The sequence below is a fragment of the Haemaphysalis longicornis genome, unplaced genomic scaffold, assembly GCF_048455015.1.
Source record: "Haemaphysalis longicornis isolate Haplotype H1 unplaced genomic scaffold, Haemaphysalis longicornis Haplotype H1 scaffold_6, whole genome shotgun sequence".
Taxonomy (NCBI): domain Eukaryota; kingdom Metazoa; phylum Arthropoda; class Arachnida; order Ixodida; family Ixodidae; genus Haemaphysalis; species Haemaphysalis longicornis.
Genome location: NW_027526407.1, coordinates 136594530 through 136616257, shown reverse-complemented (window position 1 = coordinate 136616257; position 21728 = coordinate 136594530). Strand labels below are relative to the sequence as shown.

Sequence of the window (21728 nt, the reverse complement as noted above, 5' to 3'; positions counted from 1 at the left end):
CGAGTTACACAAGTTTCAGGCACTGGCTGATCGTCGTCTCGTCGTAGCAGTTGTTGCAGTGGAGGATCTTGGCAGTTTGTGACATCAGCGGCCTCACCTACGCAGTTCATCAAATGCCACTTTCTGCGCTTCCGTCCAAACGAAGGGTACGTCTTCTCTTGTAAGGCGCGTGAGTGGCTCCACAATTCCAGAGAATCCTTCTATAAAGCGTCTGTAATAGGCACAGAGACCTAGGAAGCGTAGGACAGCTTTTTTGTCGGTTGGTACTTGAAAAGAGCTCACGGTCGTTGTTTTTTAAGGATCTGGGCGGACGCCTTGAGCACTAATCATGTGTCCAAAAATTTCAGCTCCTGGAACCCAAGGTGGCATTTTTGAGGCTTAATAGTAAGCTCGGCAGAGCTGATTGCATCGAAAACGCTTCGCAGTCGTGTTAGATGCTCTTCGAAAGAACTAGAAAACACGACTACATCGTCCAAGTAAACAAGGCAAGTCTGCCATTTCAATCCAGCGAGTACGGTATCCATCATACGCGGGAACGTTGCAGGGGCAGAACAGAGGCCAAACGGGAGGACTTTAAATTCGTATAGGCCATCGGGTGAAACGAATGCTGTTTTCTCACGGTCCCTTTCATCAACTTCTATTTCCCAATAACCAGATTTTAAGTCCAGAGACGAGAAGAATTTAGCGTTACGCGAACGGTCCAACGTATCATCTATTCGGGGAAGTGGATAAACATCGCATGATACTGTTCAGCTTGCGATAGTCTACGCAAAAGCGAAGCGTGTTGTCCTTTTTCTTTACGAGTACAACTGGGGCGGCCCACCAACTCTTGGATGGTTGGATAACGTCGTCGGCGAGCATGCCAGGGGGAAGTCGCTGGCCTCAGTTTCCCCGGCCTTCTGGGCGACCAGAGGGCCGACTGCCAGGGTCCGAGGAAAATCGAGGGCTGGAGGACCTGCGTCGCATCGGGGACGGGGACGTAGACTGAGGGCGTTGCGGGTAATAAAAGTTACGGCGTCCGGCGATGTAGTCCACGATTTGTGGGGTCTCTGTCCGTTTTGCGGCCGTGGTGCATTCGGCGGAAATCCACGCAGACCAGCTCGGCGATAGGGGCAGGTCCGGTAGATATGCCCTGCTTCCCCGGAGTGGAAGCAGAGAGGCATGTTGTAAGGGGTGCGCCACAGGTCACTCTTCCGGCGACCCGTTTCCGTAGAGTAGGGTGTACGCGGCGTCAGCTCCAGGGTACGTTGCGGTGTGACCGAGGCAACGACAGGAGGAGCGCCATAGACGGGCTGACGCAAAACTGCTGAATATGAGGATCGGGGTTCATCCTGCCGGAACACGTCAACTTGTTCTGGTACCCGAACAGCCTGCCTTACCTCCTCGCTAACTAGTTCTGCTATGGACAGCGGAGCCGGTAGAACCTGTCCTTGCTGCAGCCTATGAAGCTCTTCGCGAACAATGTGTCTCACGAGCTCCTGGAGACCGAGGCTGTCCATCCCGGATACGTTGGGCAGGGCTGGTTCGTTGCGACTGTAGTGCCGCGCCCTTTGGCGGAGCGCCCTTTCAATCGTGGTAGCTTCGCGGACGAACTCGGAAGCCGTTGTCGGGGGACTCCGCATCAGCCCGACAAAGATGTCTTGCTTGACGCCGCGCATGAGATGTCGAACCTTCGTGTCGTCTGTCATTGAGGGGTCAGCACGCTTAAAAAGATCAGCCATGTGTTCGGCCTACAAGGCGACGCTCTCGTTCGGACGCTGGTTTCGGGTTTGAAGGGCAGCCTCAGCCTTCTCCTTGCGGTCACTGTTTGGGTAGGTCGCTAGTAACCGTTGGCAAAACTCCTCCCAAGACGACATCGTGGATTCATTATTTTCATACGAGGTTCGGGCGTTCTCTTCCAGTAAAAAGTACACATTTTCCGCTTGAATCTGTTGTCCCAGCCGTTAAACGTTGCCACGCGCTCGAAGTGCTCAAGCCAATCTTGCGCGTCTTCATAAGGCTCTCCGTAAAAGACTTTTGGTTGCCGCTGCGGCGGAACCAGGTACTGAAAAGGGCTGCACGTTGGAGTCGTGCTCACAGCGCCAGCGTCCCGTCCTGTCATCCTGGTTGTGCGATCAGGTAAAAGGCCGCACTCCGCTGGAAGTTCGAGTAGACGACGGCTGGTTCACCAGCGGACGGGCGAAACTTCTACTTGAATTGGCGACCCCGAGCTGTGCGTCCTTGACGGATGGGGTATCATGTACCCAGCTCCTCCAACACTTATGTAGCGATGAGCTCCAGTAAGGACTGTAAAAGCGTTTATTAACAGGGCGAACTTGTGCCGGCCAACACTGGCATTCCACAAGCAAGCTAGAGCAAGCGAGCTTGGTCTTCTTTCTCCTCCGTCCACCAGTCAGCACATACGCATTACTAGAAACCGCCCCGTTAGCCGGTCGGGGATTGCTCCCACAATAATAAAGTCGTGGCAGTATGTAAGTACGTATATTTTATTAATACTTGTTGCCATTGTGTCTCCCTAACAAGTCAAGTCCTCACCCCTGCCTCGCTAGTCAATCATGTAACTATTACGAGTTAGGACTTGTTGAATTTGCCTGGGGCAGAAAACGTATGAACCGTACAAAAAAAACTATTATTCGGTCGTTGGTGAATAGATCGAGGTGTAGATCTGAAATAAGTGTTTACTGTTACCCGCCATTCAGTGTTACATTGCTTCCATAGTGGAATACGGCTGAAGCGCGTGCTTGAGCAACGCAATGTTTGTTTACCGAGTGAAAATGTCCGTCCGAGATCGCTGTTTTTGCATCGGGAGTATAGCGTTAGCCATAATTACCCCTTCAGGTTCGCCGGTAACTGAGTGCAGACATCTGACCACTGCATTAACCTGAACTATAAAACTGGATTCGTGATGGTGATTACGAGGCGGCATTATGAATACGGGCTCGCTTTTTGAAGTCGCCGTGACTGCGATTCTTCTATGCGCTGTATTGGCGTTTTTTTCCTTGCCGAGGAGTGATTAGGCTTACATTATGAATGTTTTTGTGCTAACTGAGCATCGTTGTTTTTTCTTTAAGGTTTCATTGCATTTTTTTTATTGTGTGCCTTCTAAATGGTGCAGCCGTGTTTGGGCCACTGATCGGGTCCCCTCGCGCTGTTTTTATGTTCATGTGACTACAGTACATGCATTATATTCGTAGGTGCCAGACTGTTTTCAAACTGAATATCTTTTTGGAACCCAGTACCATTTTCTATACACCAATCAAAACTGCATCGCGTGGCCAGATTGGTCGTCGAGTCGTGTTGTGTCACGAGCCTACGTTGTAAAGTATGGTTATTTGACCCTCGGTGTGTGAGTGGACGCGGGCGCTATAATTTATAGCCGTTTCCAGAAGCGCATTATGTTTGTCAAAAATAAGGTCGGCCGCGCCTGGCTGCTTCATTTCATTTTGCAAGATTGCACCGAGTAAAATACCAAAATGACAGAAGTTGAATAGTAGAATGATTGTGCATCATTCTTTTCATTTTTCTGTGCCTACCAACACAAAAAAAAATTATTGGAAATAATTTTTAAGCAGCCTTGGTTAGAAACAGATATGTAAAAGTGTAGCATGATGTTCGATTGGCTAACAACAGAGTTTGGATAATTACTGATGCACTGGAGTTGTAGAGGGGGTGAATGGTTTCGTTCAGAATTTGGTTAGGTGGTTTGATGTTGAACTTTTACGCATAAAACTGAGAGATCATGGGGAGAAAAGTCATTTTTAAAGAACATACTTTCTTGGCGTAAATTTGCCATTTCCCCAAACAAAGAATAGGTATCTTCAAATTCTCATAAATTCATAGTGTTACGGGGAGGTATTGTATTCACCAAAGGTATTTACAGGGGGAAAAGCCAAAGTAGGGGGTTTGTATGCGCGAACAAACCTAGTCGAGACTGATTGGCGTCGACTTCCTCTTCCAGCTGCTCAGCTCTCATCAGTCCCTCTCTCCAGCACAGACACCGACGCATACCCGTCGGCTCAGTACATAGCCGAACATCCCTGTCACATAGCCCCCCGGCCGGGAAAGCACCGACTCGGTGCTGACTAAGGTGTTGCGTCCAAGCTGCGAGAATTGTAGGGCTTCACCTGCAGCACATGCACGATGTCGGTCTTCGGCGTGTAAGACGATGTGGACGCTGCAACAGGACGGATCTCATACGTCACATCGGTGACCTGCCGCAGGACCTTGTAAAGGCCATGATAAGGCGAAAGAAGATTTTCAGCGAGGCCCACACGGCGAGGAGGAGACCATAACAATACGAGCGTTCCTGGAGGATAATAGACGTTGCGGTGCTTAAGGTCATAACGTGTTTTCTGCGACACCTGCGAGGCCGAAAGGCGGGTGCGGGCGACTTCACGGGCTAGAGTTGCTCTAGAAATAGCTTCGAAGGGATATTCATTCGGTGGAGAGATCGATGGCGGTAGCAAGGTGTCAAGCGGCAAAGTGGGCTCACGTCCATAGAGGAGATAAAAGGGTGAAAAACCAACCGTATCTTGGCGCGAGGAGTACGCAAACGTCACGTACGGCAACGTCAAGTCCCAATCTTTGTGATCCGCTGAGACATACATAGACAACATATCCGTAAGGGTGCGGTTAAAATGTTCCGTAAGTAGTTTGGTTTGGGGATGGTAAGCAGTGGTGAGCTTGTGTGCCGTGGAACTCAAACGAAGGAGATCCGCGACCAATTTGGGCAAAAAGTATCGTCCCCGGTCGGTGAGAAGTTGACGTGGAGCGCCGTGGTGTAAAATGACGTCGTGAAGGCGGAAGTCAGCGACATCAGTAGCACAACTTGTAGGAAGCGCCCTGGTAATAGCAAGACGGGTAGCATAGTCCGTTGCTACGGCATCCAGTTGTTCCCGGAGGCTGAGAATGGAAAGGGACCAAGAAGGTCCATCCCTACACGGTAGAACGGTTCACTCGGCACGCCGAGGAACTGTAAGGGACCAGCCGGTGCCGTTGTTAACCTTTTCCGTCGTTGGTAGGCGTCACAAGCAAAGACGTAGCGTCGAACCGACCTATAAACGCCAGGCCAGAAGAAGCGCCGCCTGCCGCGGTCATAGGTGCGTGTCAGACCTAGATGGCCTGCAGTAGGTGCGTCGTGCAGTTGGAGCACGGACCGTCGAAGGTGTTGCGGAACAACCAGGAGCAAAGCAGCGCCGTCACGGCGAAAGTTGTGGCGGTAAACCACCCCATCTTGTACTAGGTACGTCTGCAGCGAAGGATCATGTGCCGATGACCGCAGATTGTCTATGATCGCTCGTAAGGTAGTTTCATGACGCTGTTTGTACTCAGTGTGAATCAAATCACAAACAGCCAGGACACTAGCGTCGGAATCGTGGGCTGAGGAACCAGATGGATTGACGGGATGGCGGGAAATGCAGTACGCATCATGGTGTGTACGACCAGATTTGTAGAAGACAGTGAAGCAATATTCTTGTAAGGTCGAATCCCAACGCCCTAAGCAGCCCGTGGGGTCCTTTCAGGAGGACAGCCAGCAAAGGGCGTGCTGATCGCTGACAACTGTGAACGGCCTCCTGTAGAGGTAGGGACGGAATTTTCCTACGGCCCATACAGGAGCAAGACATTCGCGCTCCGTGATAGCGTAGTTCCGCTCTGATGACGAGAGAAGACAGCTGGCGTAAGCAATGTCTCGGTCGCCGTTGTCCGGTCGTTGCGCCAAAACAGCACCAATCCCTTGTCCGCTCGCATCTGTAGGTACTTTAGTGGGTGCCGCCGGGTCGAAATGTCCAAGAATGGGATAAGCAGCGAGAAGGTTTGTCAGCGTTTTGAAAGCTGCCGTTCGTTCTGATCCCCAAGAGAAGGTAGCGTTCTTGCGAAGATCAGTGAGTGGCTGGGCGTTAGTCGCGAATTTTCGAATGAAGCGGCAGAAGTACTAACACAGGCCAATGAAGCTTCGGACGCTTTTGGGAGAGCGAGGCTGAGGGAACTCTTTGACATCCCGAACCTTGACAAGGTTGGGGCTGACTCCCGTGGCGTTAACTAGATGGTCGAGTACTGTGATTTTGTGACGCCCGAAACGGCACATCTTGGAATTAAGCTGTAGTCCTGCTCGTCGGAAAACGTCAAGGATCACCGCAAGGCGTTCGAGATGGCTTTCAAACGTGGGCGAGAAAACAATGACGTCATCAAGGTAACAGAGACAAGTAGACCATTTAAAGCCATGTAGCAGGGAGTCCATCATCCGCTCGAACGTGGCTGGTGCGTTAGGTAAGCCGAAGGGCATTACCTTAAATCGATAAAGACCATCCGGCGTTACGAAAGCTGTTTTGTCGCGATCGAGCTCATCAATGGCAAAATGCCAATATCCAGTTCGGAGATCAATGGAAGAAAAGTACTTGGCTGCGTGGAGGCAATCCAACGCGTCGTCAGAGCGAAGAAGAGGGCACACGTCTTTAGTAGTAACTTTGTTCAGATGACGATAGTATACGCAAAAGTGCCATGTACCATCCTTCTTCTGGACCAGGATAACGGGGGATGCCCATGGACTAGTGGAAGGCTCAAAAATGTCCTTGCAAAGCATCTTGTCCACATCCGCTTGAATGGCTTGGCGTTCCGTCATTGACACCCGGTAAGGCCGTCTGCGTACGGGAGAGGCATCCCCTGTGTGAATGCGATGCTGAACAGTAGTGGCATATCCCAGACGGCGATCGTCAAGGTCAAATATGTCTCTAAACGATTAAAATAAATCACGAAGTTCCCTTGCGTGTACAGTTGGAAGATCCAAGGCTATCATAGGTTCGAGATCGAGCGGCAGGGTTGCAGTGGGCTTGTGCTCGCGCTGACAGTCTAGGCAGGTGACGTCGGCTAATGCATTCACGTCGCATATTCAAAGGGGAGATAGTGTAGCTAGCGACATTCCTTTTGGGATAACCTGTGGTGTATAGCCAAGGTTGGTGAACGGCAGTCGGACGCGACCATCCAAAACCGTTACGACAGCCTGCGGCGTCATCACATTACACTCGAATAGTACGTCAGCAAGAGGTGAAGCGAGGTAATCACCATCAGGGACAAGGGGAGACAGTTGCAAGGACACGAGTGTAGTGGCTAGGGGCGGTAAACGAACGTCGGCTGAGGAACAGAAGTGCTGCCGCGGGACATTGTCGTGGCCGTGATAAGAAGGCAGCTCCAAGTGGCGGACTCCAGCCGAACAATCGTTGAGTGCTGAATGGCCCGCGAGAAAATCGAGGCCAAGAATAACATCGTGAGAGCATTGGTATAGCACAGTAAACAACACGACGGTTTGTCTGCCAGCAATAGTAACACGCCCTGCACACATCCCGGCGACAGTGGGCGTACTTTCATCAGCGACTCGTACAACACTTGAAGTGGGGGCCGTGAGCACCTTGCGAAGGCGGCGGCGAAGCTCCGAGTTAATAATAGACATATGTGCACCCGCGTCTATCAACGCAGTAACGGCAACTTCGTCAGCTTGAATCTCCAGTACGTTTTTCCGTATACAAAGCGTCAACAGAGGATTTTCGGTGGTCGTCGGGCATGCAGCATCACCTCTGAGTGCTGCATCATTTAGTTTTCCGGGCGGCAGTTGTTATACGGCGTCGGCGAGACGGGACGCCGGGGCTGTGGCGAACGGGACTGACGGCGCTGGGGTGGCGGCGATCTGCTGTATCGGCGGAATGGAGCGTTGTCGTCTACTGGTTGGGGCGGAGGTGGTGGAGTAAAGCGACGAGGCATCTGATCAGGGTACGTGTAGCTAGAAAGGACTTGCCGGACCGGGAATAGTGAACGCCTCTGGCAGTACCGTGCAACCTGCCCGACTCGGCGGCAGTGGAAGCAAATTGGCGTTCGTCGGGTGTATTCCATTCCGAAAGGTAGCGGCTACAATAGGTGGACGGTTGGTATTCATTGCGGCCGCCGTAGCTCGAGGGCAGGTGAGGCTCGTTAACGCCTGGGCCTCTCACAGCACAAACAGGCTGAAAGGTGAGCTTAGCTACTTCTTCCCGGACGACCGCTTGGATCAGAGGGATGGACGGCAGGCACGTTTCCGTCTGGGGAATCGTTGTGGGGCCTCGTCTCGTCTTATAAGCCTGGTCAGACTTCCCGTTGTAGCTGGGCTCGTGTCAGTCTCCGGTGGTCGATAATCAGAAAGACAACAATCCTCGCACGACGACGTTGGAGCGGTGTTCGGAAGTCGGGTAAATTTTGTAGTCAGGCGACGTCCTTTCGCCTGCTCAAAATGGCGGCATTCCGTAATGACTGATTTCCTGGTTGTGCAGTCCCTCCACATGAGTAAATTAAAAGCGTCGTCCGCTATTCCCTTGAGCATATGCGCGAAGTGGGCCGCTTCCGCCATTTGGTCGTCAGCTTTCTGGCACAAGGATAGCACGTCCAGAATGTACGCCACATAGGGCTCGGTAGGGTTCTGTACACGGGAGGTCAGTGCCTGCTTCGCGGCAGTTTGGCGGTCTGTAGGATTTCCGAAGAGCTCGCGCAGCTTGGATATACAGTGGTCCCAACTTGTTACCGTCTCTTCGTTAGTTGGAAACCAACTCCTGGCCGCTCCCCTCAAAGAGCTGTCCACGTTCGCAAGCATGATTGTGGGATCCAACCTGTTATGAGCGCTAACGCGCTCATACGTCTTCAGCCAGTTTTCAAGGTCAACTCTTCAACATTATCTGTGCCGCAGAACGTGCTGGGGTAACGCTGCTGGGAGATAACGATGAATACAGATGCAGTCGCTGTAGCTCCCTCGGGCGCGATCGTCGGTCGGGGAACTTGCCGTCCGCTTCGGAGCTCCGTGCTGCATGTGTCGTATCCCCACCTCTACCAAACTGTTACGGGGAGGTATTGTATTCACCAAAGGTATTTACAGGGGGAAAAGACAGAGTAGAGTGTCTCGAATCACGCAGCAACCTAGTCGAGACCACCGATCGTCGTCGACTTCCTCTTCTAGCTGCTCAGCTCTCATCAGTCCCTCTCTCCAGCACAGACTTCGACCAATACCCGTCGGCTCACTACGTACCCCAACATCTTGTCACAATAGCTTTTTTCTTTACTAAGGAGGGTTGTGGGAATTTAACTATGTATTTTCTCTGCACCATTTAGTACATTAAACAGCTGGAATAACTACAATGCTGGCCCAAACGCCAAGCTGACAAGAACCCGTAGTTTACTCATACGACATGAATATCCTGTAACGTGCGGCAATAAGATGTTATAAAACAATCAGCTGCACTTGGTAGCTTCCAGAGTAAAATGGCTAGTTATCAGGTTAGTGCCGAAGTCGTCTGATTTTTCGGGTTCCTGCCACAATGTCGTGCAATACCCTGGTGTGCTACGGACATTAGGCGATTCTGATTACCATGAGGACGAATGACTTGCAGGCGCGCGTCTCACTTATGGTTAAATACTCTTGCTTTGACTCATTCCTTTCGTGTTCCTGTCACATACTAAAACGCGTTAACAGGGCATCAGGTTGAGCTTCTACTGGGGCGCGGTCGTCTAGATGAGTTGAAGGCTTTCATTCTAACTGGCCAAACGGTAATTGGAACTGTTTTTACATCAGGAGGTGCGCCTTTTTGACGAATAATTTGCTGGCACCCACTTCAGTCTCACCTCGACTTCATCGTAGCTGTAAAAAAGTAACCTCATGCACCGGTGGTGACAAGTGACGTGAAGATCATAACTCAATGGTTACAAAAAACAAATACTGCGGGGAGCACCGACGAGCGAACCCATTTTTACACAATTCATGGGGGGCAGCGGCAGCGACCTCATCTTCGCTTGCTTTTTCGCTGGCTCGAAGCAGCCCAGAAGCAATACAAGTGATAGCGACGGAGGGTATTACGGGAACTGCATTAACGTCTTTCGCTGTGACTTGTGGTACAAAATTATAACGTCAACGTTGCTGTTGTTGCTATAATGGTAAATAAAAAGCTTGAATGAAAACTAGGAGGCGAAGAAGCTGAAGGTAGCTTAAACTGTAAAAAATATAAAGCAGCCACTGTTGCCCAAGTGACCTCGGTATACGTTCACGGCTAATGTAATAGCTTGGGCTAGTTGGTGAAGCATGATGGAATAAAAACAGTGTGAAAGATGGGGATGAGAGCTGTAGACACAGCAGCACTCTGGTGTGTTCTCCACTTCTCCTTCCGGCCTTTCGCGCTGTTTCTAGCCCTTGAAATTCACAACGTGATCACCTAAGATTACAAATAAGTTGCAAACTTCGTTGTTCATTCCAGCTTTTTCTTGGAGTCGCAACTGAAGTCAAAATGCCTGGGCGCCTTCTGGAAAGCCTTGTTCAGCAGGTGACCAACAGTAGTTGCTCCGATATTCTTGAATGTAGGCGGGTTTCTGAAAAAATATCTACGTCTGGCCAGTAGTTCGTGTTGGCATAAGTTGAATGCAGAATGGGACACACGATTGGAGCATGGTAAATATTCTTGTCTTCCCATTTGATGTGCAAGAAGTTCTTCGTTTTAAAAATCTCCTCTTTGCGAGAAAAAAACAGAAGGGTTATATAATTGGGTATGCGACATAAAAAAAATTTTCGGGTAGTTCTACGCTGTCAGTAGTTAAAAAAAATGTCACATCAGGAAAACAAAGAATGAGTACAGGCAAAGGAGGCATCTGCTGCAAGTAGTTTTAGAAGCAGTTTAGGCAGGCATATTTGGATTTATTCCAAATAAATTTTTGTTGTAAACGATTGAGGACTAGTCACAAACATGAATGAACGCGCGTCCTTGTTTTGGTTTTCGTAGCCCATGTTGATTTAAATGGGCCCTAACTAAGGTTGTCAAGGCAATAGTGCCAGTAGGTTTTGCTCTTTTGCTGCACCTCTAAGCTCTCTGGATGCTACGAAAGAATGAGCCTGGTGCACGACAACCTAGAGACCCTTTTCATAGCCATTGGGCTCCAAAATACGCGCAGCCATTGGCTCCGCTAGGCTGTGTGCTACGTTTTTTTAGCTGCCGACGGGCATGCTCGGCCGACTATTGGATAAGAGGCACTGCTTTTTGTGTCAGCCGTGCTAGCTTCGCCACGTCACATCTAGAATAGGAAAAACAAGCGTTTGGAGGACATTAGAAGCCCCCAAACACAGAACACTCGCTAATGACAATACCTGAAGACGTTCAGCGATGACTAGTGGCCAACTTGCGTTTGTTGCATGCAGTGGTGTCACGCGAACAGGTCCTCTCGAGGTCGGGTCCCGCAGTAAGGCTTAGCATAGCCGCAGTTCTTCTGTCACTACTCTGCGAAGTAGCGCCGTAACCTAATCCCAGCGCAATTTTGCGCACACGATCACCCACTTCATGCATTTGTAACTTTGTTTTCAGCAATAGTGCTGCTCTGGTGGGTGGCAACAAGTTATAGCTGCTGGGGTATGTGCCAATTTGGGCGGGCTCTATGCTCACCGTGTAGGCAGATTGCTCCGGTCGCGTGCATAGCGTTCCGGCAGGCAGAAGACAGTCCGTGCTTTGAAGCAATATTCTGATCTTATAAACGACACGCTATGTCAAGAAACTCAGCTCAGCTAATGTGATGGACATTTGTTGCTGCAAAGATATGCTCCACCGGAGTGTCGCTCGCATTGATGCGAACCAAACAGCCGAAACCGCTGGCAGCTTCCCACAGAGTCAGAATTGCCCATTGGTGGCAGCATTTGATGGAACCCGCCAGTAGTGGTGCCGTAGTATTCAGCGTCAGCTGCGTCATATTGGCTACATAACACGCGAAAAGCTAGATCACTGCTCCCTTCAGTGGCGATGAGAATTTACACGCAGTCAAAGAAACAAGTTATCTAGAGAGAGCGTGCTTAAAATTTTGACCTATTTATGGTCCCTTTAATGTAAAAACTTGTGATAAAGTGGGCTGCTGTTTTCTATACTTCGTAGCTTTTTTTGTTCATCCTTGCTAATGGTAAACCATATCCATCTTTTGAATAGTACTCCTGTGCAGGTAACCTTTGTTAAGGAGTGTTACTGGCTAGTTGGTAGTTGTTGGTTAAATTTTAATGAACTGAAAGAGTGACAGGGGTACACAGGACTCTACAAATACTACAATCACTTCAAAGATGAGGCACCATATATGTGCAAAAGGTTGCTACGTGTTGAAGGCTGTCACTTTTTGCTTACAAGGAAAAACTGACCTGCCATGGATAGAACATGCAGTTTGAAGGCTCCAGTGCCTCAAATGTTTGCTTTCTTATTTTATTTTCAAGAATGCGGTACTAATCAGCTGACCACAGCACAACATGCAAGTGTAGGACGGTTTCAATACTGCGATAGTACTTGTGGAAAAAATAAAAAAACTGGTTGTGCTAGAAACAGTGAAGCTTCTTGAGGGGCACCCAGGTCTACCGCACTTGTGTCAGCCGTACCTCAAGTGGGATGATAATGTAGGAAATTATTACGCTAAAGAAGAACGTGGGTTATAAAGGCAAGCAAGGTGGCTTTCAGTGCATGTTGAACGTTGACTACATATATGTTGAGTCATTTTGTGATGTCAGTAAGCATGGGCTGTATATGTGCGGTGTTTATTTTTATTGCAAGAATTAGGCAGTGTTCTTGCAGTGACATGATGCAAGGCCTCTCGTGTTTGAAGTAGCAATTGGTGGCGCTTGCACCTAATTAATGCGACTTATTTGACACTTTTAGGCTGCGTGCCTCAAGAGTGCAGGTCTTACAAGGCTTGTGTAGTGTGAAAAAAGGCCTCCTTTGTGCATAGGGAGCATCAGAAGCGTGTGCCTTGCCTTAGGTTGTATGGACTGGCCATTCGACCACATGGCGGTTCTACCTGTTTGGTGACCCCGACTATATTAGCGCACATAACGTGGTTTTTCTGCTAGCTAAGCGTCATCCCTGTGCACTATTTTTCTTACTATATGTGTTGCTTGAAACTACTGCTTCTCTAGTTACAAAAGTTTCTCCACCCGAGCATGCAGCAATTGGTTAGGTAATCGTGGCATGCGGAACGAGGCGCTGGTGTTACTGTGCTACCCAAGCCTGCTGTGCACTTCTTGTGGAGTGTGCGAGGTGGTGAAGGGCTCTGACAACAGGGTTCTGTTGCGTTGAACGCGTGACTATCTTTAATCTGATCTCCCAGTGAATCTGAATGATTACGCAAAGGTGAAGTGATGCCGATGTATGTACGTGTTAAAAATTTGGTACGGTGGCGCACACCCTTTTGGGTTTCTCACATGCTCTGGGAGGCTCAAATTTTGATGGTTTTGTAGGACTGCGTGCCAGAAAACAGAATGTCGTGAAAACGCAACCGTGTTTAGCCAAATTTGTCTTCAAATCTGGCCACATCGCACCAAAGCTGGTGTAGTTGCCCATGCGTAGAAATTGAACTGGTGAGTAGTGCAGAAACGCTGAATGCGAGAGGCAGTTATTAAGCATTGCAGAAAAAATTGCACCCATGTCTGACAACACTGGTTCACGTTGTTTTAGTGAAGTGTTGCAGAGCGAACATTGTTCGGCTTGGCAGTATTCCCCGGAACTTTCAGAAAAGGGCAGAAGCAGCCACGTTGAAGATCGAGCAGGCGACCAGTGTTAAGGTTGTTAGTAGCTTACACGGCCCAGTCTGCTTCCTGCTCTATAATAGAAAAATTAAAACTTAGTGTAAATATTTCTTTCTGTGCCTACTAATACTCTTTCCATCCTCCAAAGCCGCGCCCATCTCAGATTTTTAATACCATCTTCGTGGACCTGCCTTGCAAGCATAGCGGGCGACTGCCTATCGACTTGGAGCGAGGAAGATTCCACGGATGAAATTGTTGTGTGTATTTTTTGTGTCAACGATTCAGAACATATTACCAGAGCCGGCTGACAGAACGCACCTGGTCATTTGGAACTACTGGAAGGTGAAAATAATAGGTTAAATCTCAAAATTACCTGACGAGTGCCCTTTTGCAGCGGTGTAACCTGGGGACCCTACAAATACCCTAGGTTGAGGCTGATTGCCAAATCGGGCTTGCCTCATTCATAAGTACAACAGCTGGATTAAATAGTGAAAATTTCAAGCTATATGTAAGGTTTAAAGCATCATGACAAGGCATAAAATAAATGCTTTTGTGCCACATAGTCCTCACCTGCAACGAAATGCACACAGCGGATATTGTACTGATTGACACCATCATCAATACATTCTTTTTGATTTTGTTGAATGCAGCCAGATCACTGAGCACTGCCCTAAACTTTGCTTCGAAGCAGCAAAGTACCCGATGTGGTCGAGTCATTTTTTTTGTGCCGCTGGTTTAGGTTTCACGCTTATAAAAAGCGTGAACGCTCTCTAGTAATAATGAAATGCTTAGAGTGGCTGTTTCATTTGATGAATAAATATTCTTTTGGAAGAGGAAACAGTTTTTAACAGTCAGACAAGTTATAATGTTTTGCACATTCTCATACTGCAAAGCACCAAGGTGCTGTAAAATTTCGTGATTGCTGCAGTACGCCAGCCTGCCCCATGACTTGTGTTGTTTATTTTTGCGCGATCAGTGTACATTCAGTTATTCTTTATTTCCATGTATAATTCTGATTTGTCTTTGCTTTCTTGCTGGCGAAAAGTGTGCCATGTCGGAAAATAGTACCCTGCTCCCAATTGTATTGCAGATTTTCAGCACTGTAGAAGTTTTTCACTCTAAACTGGGCTGAATTGTGGCGCGTTCAAACTTGCAACGAAGCGAACAAAAGAAACAGAAGTAAGGCGATTTCTGTCGCTCTTGTCGTACGACATCGATTTCATCTCATTACAAGAGCGACTTGTCACGACCAATCTTTGTTGGTGCCATCACCCTTGACACAAAATAAGGAGGCAAGAGTAATGTTATCATACCCTGCCATTGCACTCGCGTACTGTGCGATGTCGAATTCATAACTCCCGAGAAGTCTAGTTCTAAGCGAGAGACAATAACAAGAAAAGCACAAATATGTCGCACCTTCGGTCGTGTCTTGTGATAAAGTGAACACCGTGGCTGGCGGTCGCTTTTTATGATCTCCCGCTTTTGTCACTACCGTAGGAAATGTGACGGAGTTTTTTCCTCAGAGCAGTGTGGAGATGGTGATTTAGGGGTCCTTTGTACTTATACAAAGCCACTGATATGTGGCCCAGGGAAAGCTTCATATACAACATATAGTGCTCGTTGTGGTTGGCCCAGATTTCTGCGTATACAACAGGCGTGGGCGTACCCCACGTACCCCACTAGGTGCCATCAGTTACTGAATAATTGTGCCTGTCAAAAGCATACCGTGCGAGAGGTGAAGAGTAAGTTGTTATTTTCAAGCCATTCTACCAAAGGACCTACTTTGTGAATCTACTTTGGAATCTAGAGTGATTTACCCTTTTCATGGAAGATTCGCGTTTAGAATTTGGCGGCAAATTTCAGAACTGTTAAAGAACTAGAAAAAAGGTAGGGGGTAAACAAATGAAGTTTTCTGAATGCACACAACAAAGTTTACATGAAGGCAACCCTATCACCCAGAAAACAAACTGTGTGACTGTGGCACGCAGGATCTTGTGTTGATGGATGGCCAAACACTGTTTTGATACACAGGACGCTACTACTAATACTACTAAACATCTGATTGCTAAAATGTAACAAAAAGAGCTCCCGCTAAACAAAAGATTTTCTAAACAAAGTTTTCAAAGTTTTCTGTCTTGCAGGTTAACCTGCATAGGCTCAAGTGCTTTTATAGTATTTGGGAATGTACCAGTCATGCATGTATGCATTCTGTCGCCTTGGCGTTCAGTCGCTGAAGGCCTGATGCGGCAAAGTGATAATTCTAGCCATCAGAAAGTTTTGCGGATTCGAAATTTTTTAAAACTTGACAAAAATATTTTGCAAAGTTATTTCAAGAAATGTTCATAAAACATTTACTCCTGTCACTTCGTTAAACAGAGCACAGATGTGAGAAGGCCCCTTGGCTTTTTGGGCGTGTGACCTGCTTTCGCTGAACCATGGCTCTGTGAAAAACATAGGTATTGTATCCGAGGCATCAATTCCTCGCAGGGGGAATATTTCCTATCAGCTCTGGTTGGCGCCGTGCGATAGGGCGACAAATTGTATTCATTTTCGCGACTATTGTATCCCAACTGTTTCTTAGTGGGTGCTGCCCTAATGGGTCACTACGCTATAAAACATAGTTGGCTTGTATTATAGAATAGAGTTTCACTTGTACAAGTACAGCACTTGCAGTCGCAACAGTTCCCTTTATACACAGAGTGCTCAAAGCATGAAAAAAGCTGAGTCCCTCCAATCACTTCTCAGCACTGCGATTTGTTACATCGCCAATCAGGAACCATGAAAGAAGATGGTTGGACTTGCCTAAGCGTTCTCCTAAAATTAATCTTGAGGCAAGGACATGTTATGAGACACTATTGTTAGGCCCGTTATTTTTAAAAGGCAGGAATATCAGCTAGCAAACATCAAATGGGATGCCTTAGAACAGGCGCTCAGCTTTGTTTCCGTATTGATTTCCGATAAGTGCTTCCCTGTATTGTTGTCACAAGATGCATGCCGGTAAATGTGTGAGCCTACCATACCTACTTATTGCTAGCCCAAATGTGCAGAGAGCCAGAGAAATAAAAGACAGGTTATGAGCCCTATCGGCAGCTGTGATCGCAGAGAGAAGCCAGTATCCCTGTCCATGTGCAATTGCACAAGTATTTTTTGTAACTTTTCCCAAGTGGCACAACCTCACATGAATGCTCATCTATGCGTGGCTCGTAGGAACGGCACTTGATAACCGTCCCTTAAAGAGTGCCGCCATACCAGGAGGACCTCAGGAATACCCCTTTCAAATGACTTTTAATCTTTGGGACGTTAGGCAATGCCAATCAGTACATGCTTTTAAGGAGGTGGTTGTAATGCAGTATAGTAGAGAACAGGACCCCGTCTTGCTCACAGCACCCAGTGATGTCCTCTTTAGGCTGCTTCGGTGGCTCAGTGGGTAAGGCGTTGTGCTGCTTAGTACGAGGTCGCGGTGGAGAAAAGCAAATATGCCCATGTGTAAGATGTCGGCGCACATTACACATCCGGAACCCTCCAATGTTAAACCCTCCACTCACCAATCACGATGTGCTCTTCGATGTCACAAAAAATGGTGAAAAAGATAAAGGAATACCAGCAATATTTTTCTGCAGTATACAACACATCATTGGTCATTAAGGAGAAGCTGGGAAAAGTGTGAAACGAGTTCTTTGGTCTTTTTATGTGCAATGTAAAGTATTCACATTTCTGTATTTGTTTCGCCTTTCTGATTCCTTTGTTTAGAGTACATTGAGGCAGAGACCACCCCTATTCCAAGTGAGAGGCATTGCTCCCCATTCAGATCTTGGAGCAGTAGAAGACCTTGGCATCTCGGCATGGTCACTACGGAAATAGCCAGGTGATTTAAAGAAATAGCGGCCGTGAGGTGCGATGCAGATACGAAGGCAGTTCTAGCGGTGTTTCTGCATGGCGGGTAGCGTAGAAGATAAAGTAAAGTACACTCATTGTGCTGTTCTAGTAAAACAACAGGTTATTAGGATATTCTCGAAAAAAGTGGCTTCATTCAAAGCTGTGAAGTGGGATGGAAGGTGAAGCTTTAACGACACCCACAACAATTACCCATGCGACATCACTTGAATTCCCATACGTGGCTCTACGCTGTGAAGGTGGTTGGAAAGCAAAGATTTAAACGACACACACAATAATTGCCTATGGGACATCAGATGAATTCACATACGTGGCACTACAAAGATTGAAACCCGAAATACTGCCAGCCGTTACCTGCAATTCGAGGGGGTGGCGCCCCGAACGCAGCAGCAGCGTCAGCCACGGCAGGGCTAGAGCGGCGGGCACCACCGCTGTAGCCCGGCCGTGAGTCGTGAGAGGGGAAACGGAGAGGAGCGTCTTTCGAAGAGTGCGACAGCGGAACCTAGCCATCCCGATGTGCTAGCTTGGGGCTACACCACCGCGCTACGCAAGCGCAGACAACGGAAAAATTCGGAATATGAGCTGTGATTCAAATTTATACCGATATAAACTAGTCAGTTTAGTAAGTTTGAGAACATCGACAAAACTGACCGAATGTATAAATTTCTTTTTATCACAACTGTTTGTTGCTACTCCGCCTTTTGTATTACCTCCTAATAGACAGCCGAATTCGTAATCACCAATTTAGAAAACGTAGCCTCATTCGTGCCAGTAGTGCGCAAATGGTAGAGTTTCTCTAGCGGCCAGATGTCTGTATGTGGTTTGTACATTTTGTTTTCCCGCCCTGCAAAGCACTCCTAACGTATGTTTGCCGTACGACCTCTTAATTGCGTCCGGTGCGGGTTACCTTGGAGGTGCTGTCGAACAAATTAGTCAAGCCGTGGGAAGGCACCTTAGCATGGATGCGAAGCTGCACCAAAACAGGCCGTAAACAACTGTCATTAAAGCAGACTACAATACCGTACCGTAGACGCCGGCGAGCAGGCACTTCCGTGCGGGGAACGCTGGGTAAATTCGACGCGCCATCTGTAGTGCTTTTTTTGAGTGAAACCCTCCGGCTTCACCCCTCTCCCCGCCGCCACCTCCGGCGCGTTGGGAGCTTGTTGTCCCGCACCCCAGGAAAGAACCTTTGGCTGGTAGAGCTAGACAGCTTTGTTTTAAAATAAAACAGCTCCACTCCGTAAAGAAGGTTTTAAAGAGAGCTCTACAAAAACCTAGGCATAACATTTTCGACATTAAGCTAGGTCGTCTACAAATACGTCTTCCTGTGCATAGTTGTTGTATTCAAGAAATCCTTGTAGTGATACGGCTTGCTTCTCTCATGCCGATCTTTTATAACAGCCTGATCCTGCTTATTATATAAGCAATGCAGCTAGATCAGCTTTATAACGTAACAAAGCAACACATGCCTGTTTCCACTAAAGAAGCGAAGGTAGACATATATAGGTTGAGATGTCCTCAAAAATGACTTGTTTTTTTGTAGTGGCTTTCCAACAGAGATCGCTACAATGCATTTGTCTAAAGCAGCTGTATACCACTAGTGAAAAAAGTGAGTTTACGGCTTTGCAATAAAAAAAGACTCAAAAGCGTTTTCTGTCAACGCAAATTCGAAAGCGAGCTCTTTCGTTTCTTTGATTTGCGTAGCATTGTCGCTCATTAAAGCAATACTGATGACTTGTACCATGCTTGGGGCTGGGACAGTGTTCACTTGAGTAGACAGTGTAATTTCCTCAAGTGCTATCTTATTTACTTTAGGTTTATTTAACGGGGCCTTGAAGACACAAGACAAATTGGTTTTCTTCGAGAAATGTGGTATTTTATAATTCATCGAGCATTTGTCCGGCCGTAAACCATGCTTTATTCACTAAGTTGAACATTTTAGGTGTAAATGTGTATTCTCCTACTAAATTGTGTTTCATGATATCGGTGATGACGTACCATATTAGTGCGAATATTGGTGAAGCTGGAATGTAGGTCGACCCTTTTGCAATGCATCGAAGAATTTGGAAAATCTATTACGTACACCGCGTCGTTGTATTGAAGCTATAAGCACGTTTTTCTTCTCGGTTTACTCGTGATAGCTGTCCAAGGGGGACAGTTGGGGAGTAATCATATCGTCGGACGATTACTTCCACCTGGTGTCGTTTTATTGAGGCTATAAGCCATTTTTTCTTCTCGGGTTATTCGTGAGAGCTTTCAGAATCTTGTAGTATGGTAACTTCCGTTTGCTTCCCTGCCACGCAGTAAGTAGTCCTCGGTGGAGTAGAGAGAACTGCTTATGAAGAACTTTTTAAACACTCACAAAGTTTTCTTGACGAAGAATAAAATACCACGCACAAGCATAGCAGAGCATAGCTTTGTAATTTGAGTGTTATCCACCAAGAAGGCAGACGAAGTATTGAAATCAATTTGCGACGGTGAAACTTCTGATATTTCGGACTCCGATAATGAAGACGATGTCGACGACGTGAATGCTGCGTATTATTCCGAAACTGAGGAGTATGCTCTTCCATCTGCTGAGAGTGACGACGACGGCTCCAGCGGCGCTAGCATTTGGCAAAGGCATCCTCTGTGGAGGGCAGCAATTTCTTTACCAGCAAACAATGTGGCTGTTCTCGAGACGTGGTGTGTTTTTTCGGAAACTAGATTGGAGTTTTCGCCTGCTGGCTACTACAAGCAGTACGCAGATGACAACATGCTCGAAAACATGTGCGAGAAAACAAACCCGAGAATTCGGAGAGAGCGTGGAATTATATCTAAAATCACTGGTCAGGAAGGTAAACAGTTTCAGTGAGGTTTCATGCTGATGGGAGTGAATGGCTATCCAAGAATACGATTTTTTTTGAAGAAGGGCCCGGCTGTCAGTTCAGTAGCCGACACCATGCCACGGGATCGTTTTTTCTTACTGTGATCTAACCTGGGCTGCCAACTTGGCGATAACGTCGGTGAGGACGACAAGAAGAGCGAGATACTTTGGAAGGTTGCGCCTTTCGTTAAAGTAGTGCCAAAGGGCTATGATGTACCAACGAGCCCTTCAGTTCGAGCTCTTCAGTTCACCTTTTTGCCAAAGGGCTGCTTGGGCTTGACAAGGCCTAACTGCTTCTGTGTGGATGAACAAGTCATCCCTTTTTCAGGACGCTGTCTTATGAAGCAGTATATCTCTAACAAACCAAACCCTGTGGGCCTAAAAAACTTTGTTCTCGCTGGAAAGGACGGGTTGATTTATGATTTTGCAATTTACAAAGGCAAAGAGACGTTTCCAGACTTTGGCCTTGGCATATCGAGCAACACAGTCTTGAAGCTGGTTGTGACAGTACTTGCGTGCTCCACGCCTAATGTGACCGTTGGTTTTTTTCGGTCGGTTTTATGAATGAGCTCATGAAGAAGGACATTTTTGGCACAGGCACTCTGATGAATAACAGAATGCCAAAAGAGGCCCATTTCACAAATGACAAGGATTTGTTGAAGAAATCTCAGGGCACTTCGGAGCAGCAACTTCGACAAGACAGCACGCTTGCATGCACCAAATGTGTCGACAAAAAGCCCATTGTGTTGCCATCGGCTGCCTTTGAAGTGGAAGGTGAAGATAAGCGCAAAAGATGGTGCAAGAAAGACAAGGAGTTCCTCGATGTCCCGCGCCCATTCGTCATCAGAAACTACAATGCAAATATGGGTGGTGTTGACTTAGCTGAAAGAATGCTCACCCTATATGCTCAAAGGAGCCGCACAAACAGGTGGACACTGCGTACAATTCTTCACATGTGTGTACTTGCTTGCGTAAACAGCTGGCTTCAGTACAGAGCAAACAAGAAGGCAGAGGGCTTCCAAAGGAAAATCATTCTGGACTACTTGCATTCAAGCTCTCCTTGACAGAAGCATCGATATGGCAGAAGGTGACCGCCACTCGTCCAGATGACGAAGATAACGTACACATCCCGCTACGCAAAAGGCCAAAAGCTCTGCCATCAGATCTTACTTCCGCAAAACAGACGCCCTTCATTTGCCAATGAAGGACGACTTGCCAAATGGAGCAAGGTGCCGGAACCCTGGCTGCAGCATGAAAACACGCCAAAGATGTGCTCGGTGCCACGTGTACCTTTGCATAGAAGTTGGCAGAAACTGCTTCTATGAATTCCATTCGTGAGTTCTGTCGCAAAGGAATTGCGCTGATAGCTTGACTCACTAGTGTGTTTCGTTAAGAACACCCCAAAAGTGCTATTGTTGTGTTTGAAAT

The 21728-nt window shown here is 47.6% G+C and overlaps 1 pseudogene; it reads left to right on the top strand.

The window, feature by feature from the left end:
- Window positions 1–20590, top strand: part of LOC144143262 (uncharacterized) — a 167484-nt pseudogene extending 146894 nt beyond the window's left edge.
- The last annotated feature ends 1138 nt before the right edge of the window (window positions 20591–21728 follow it).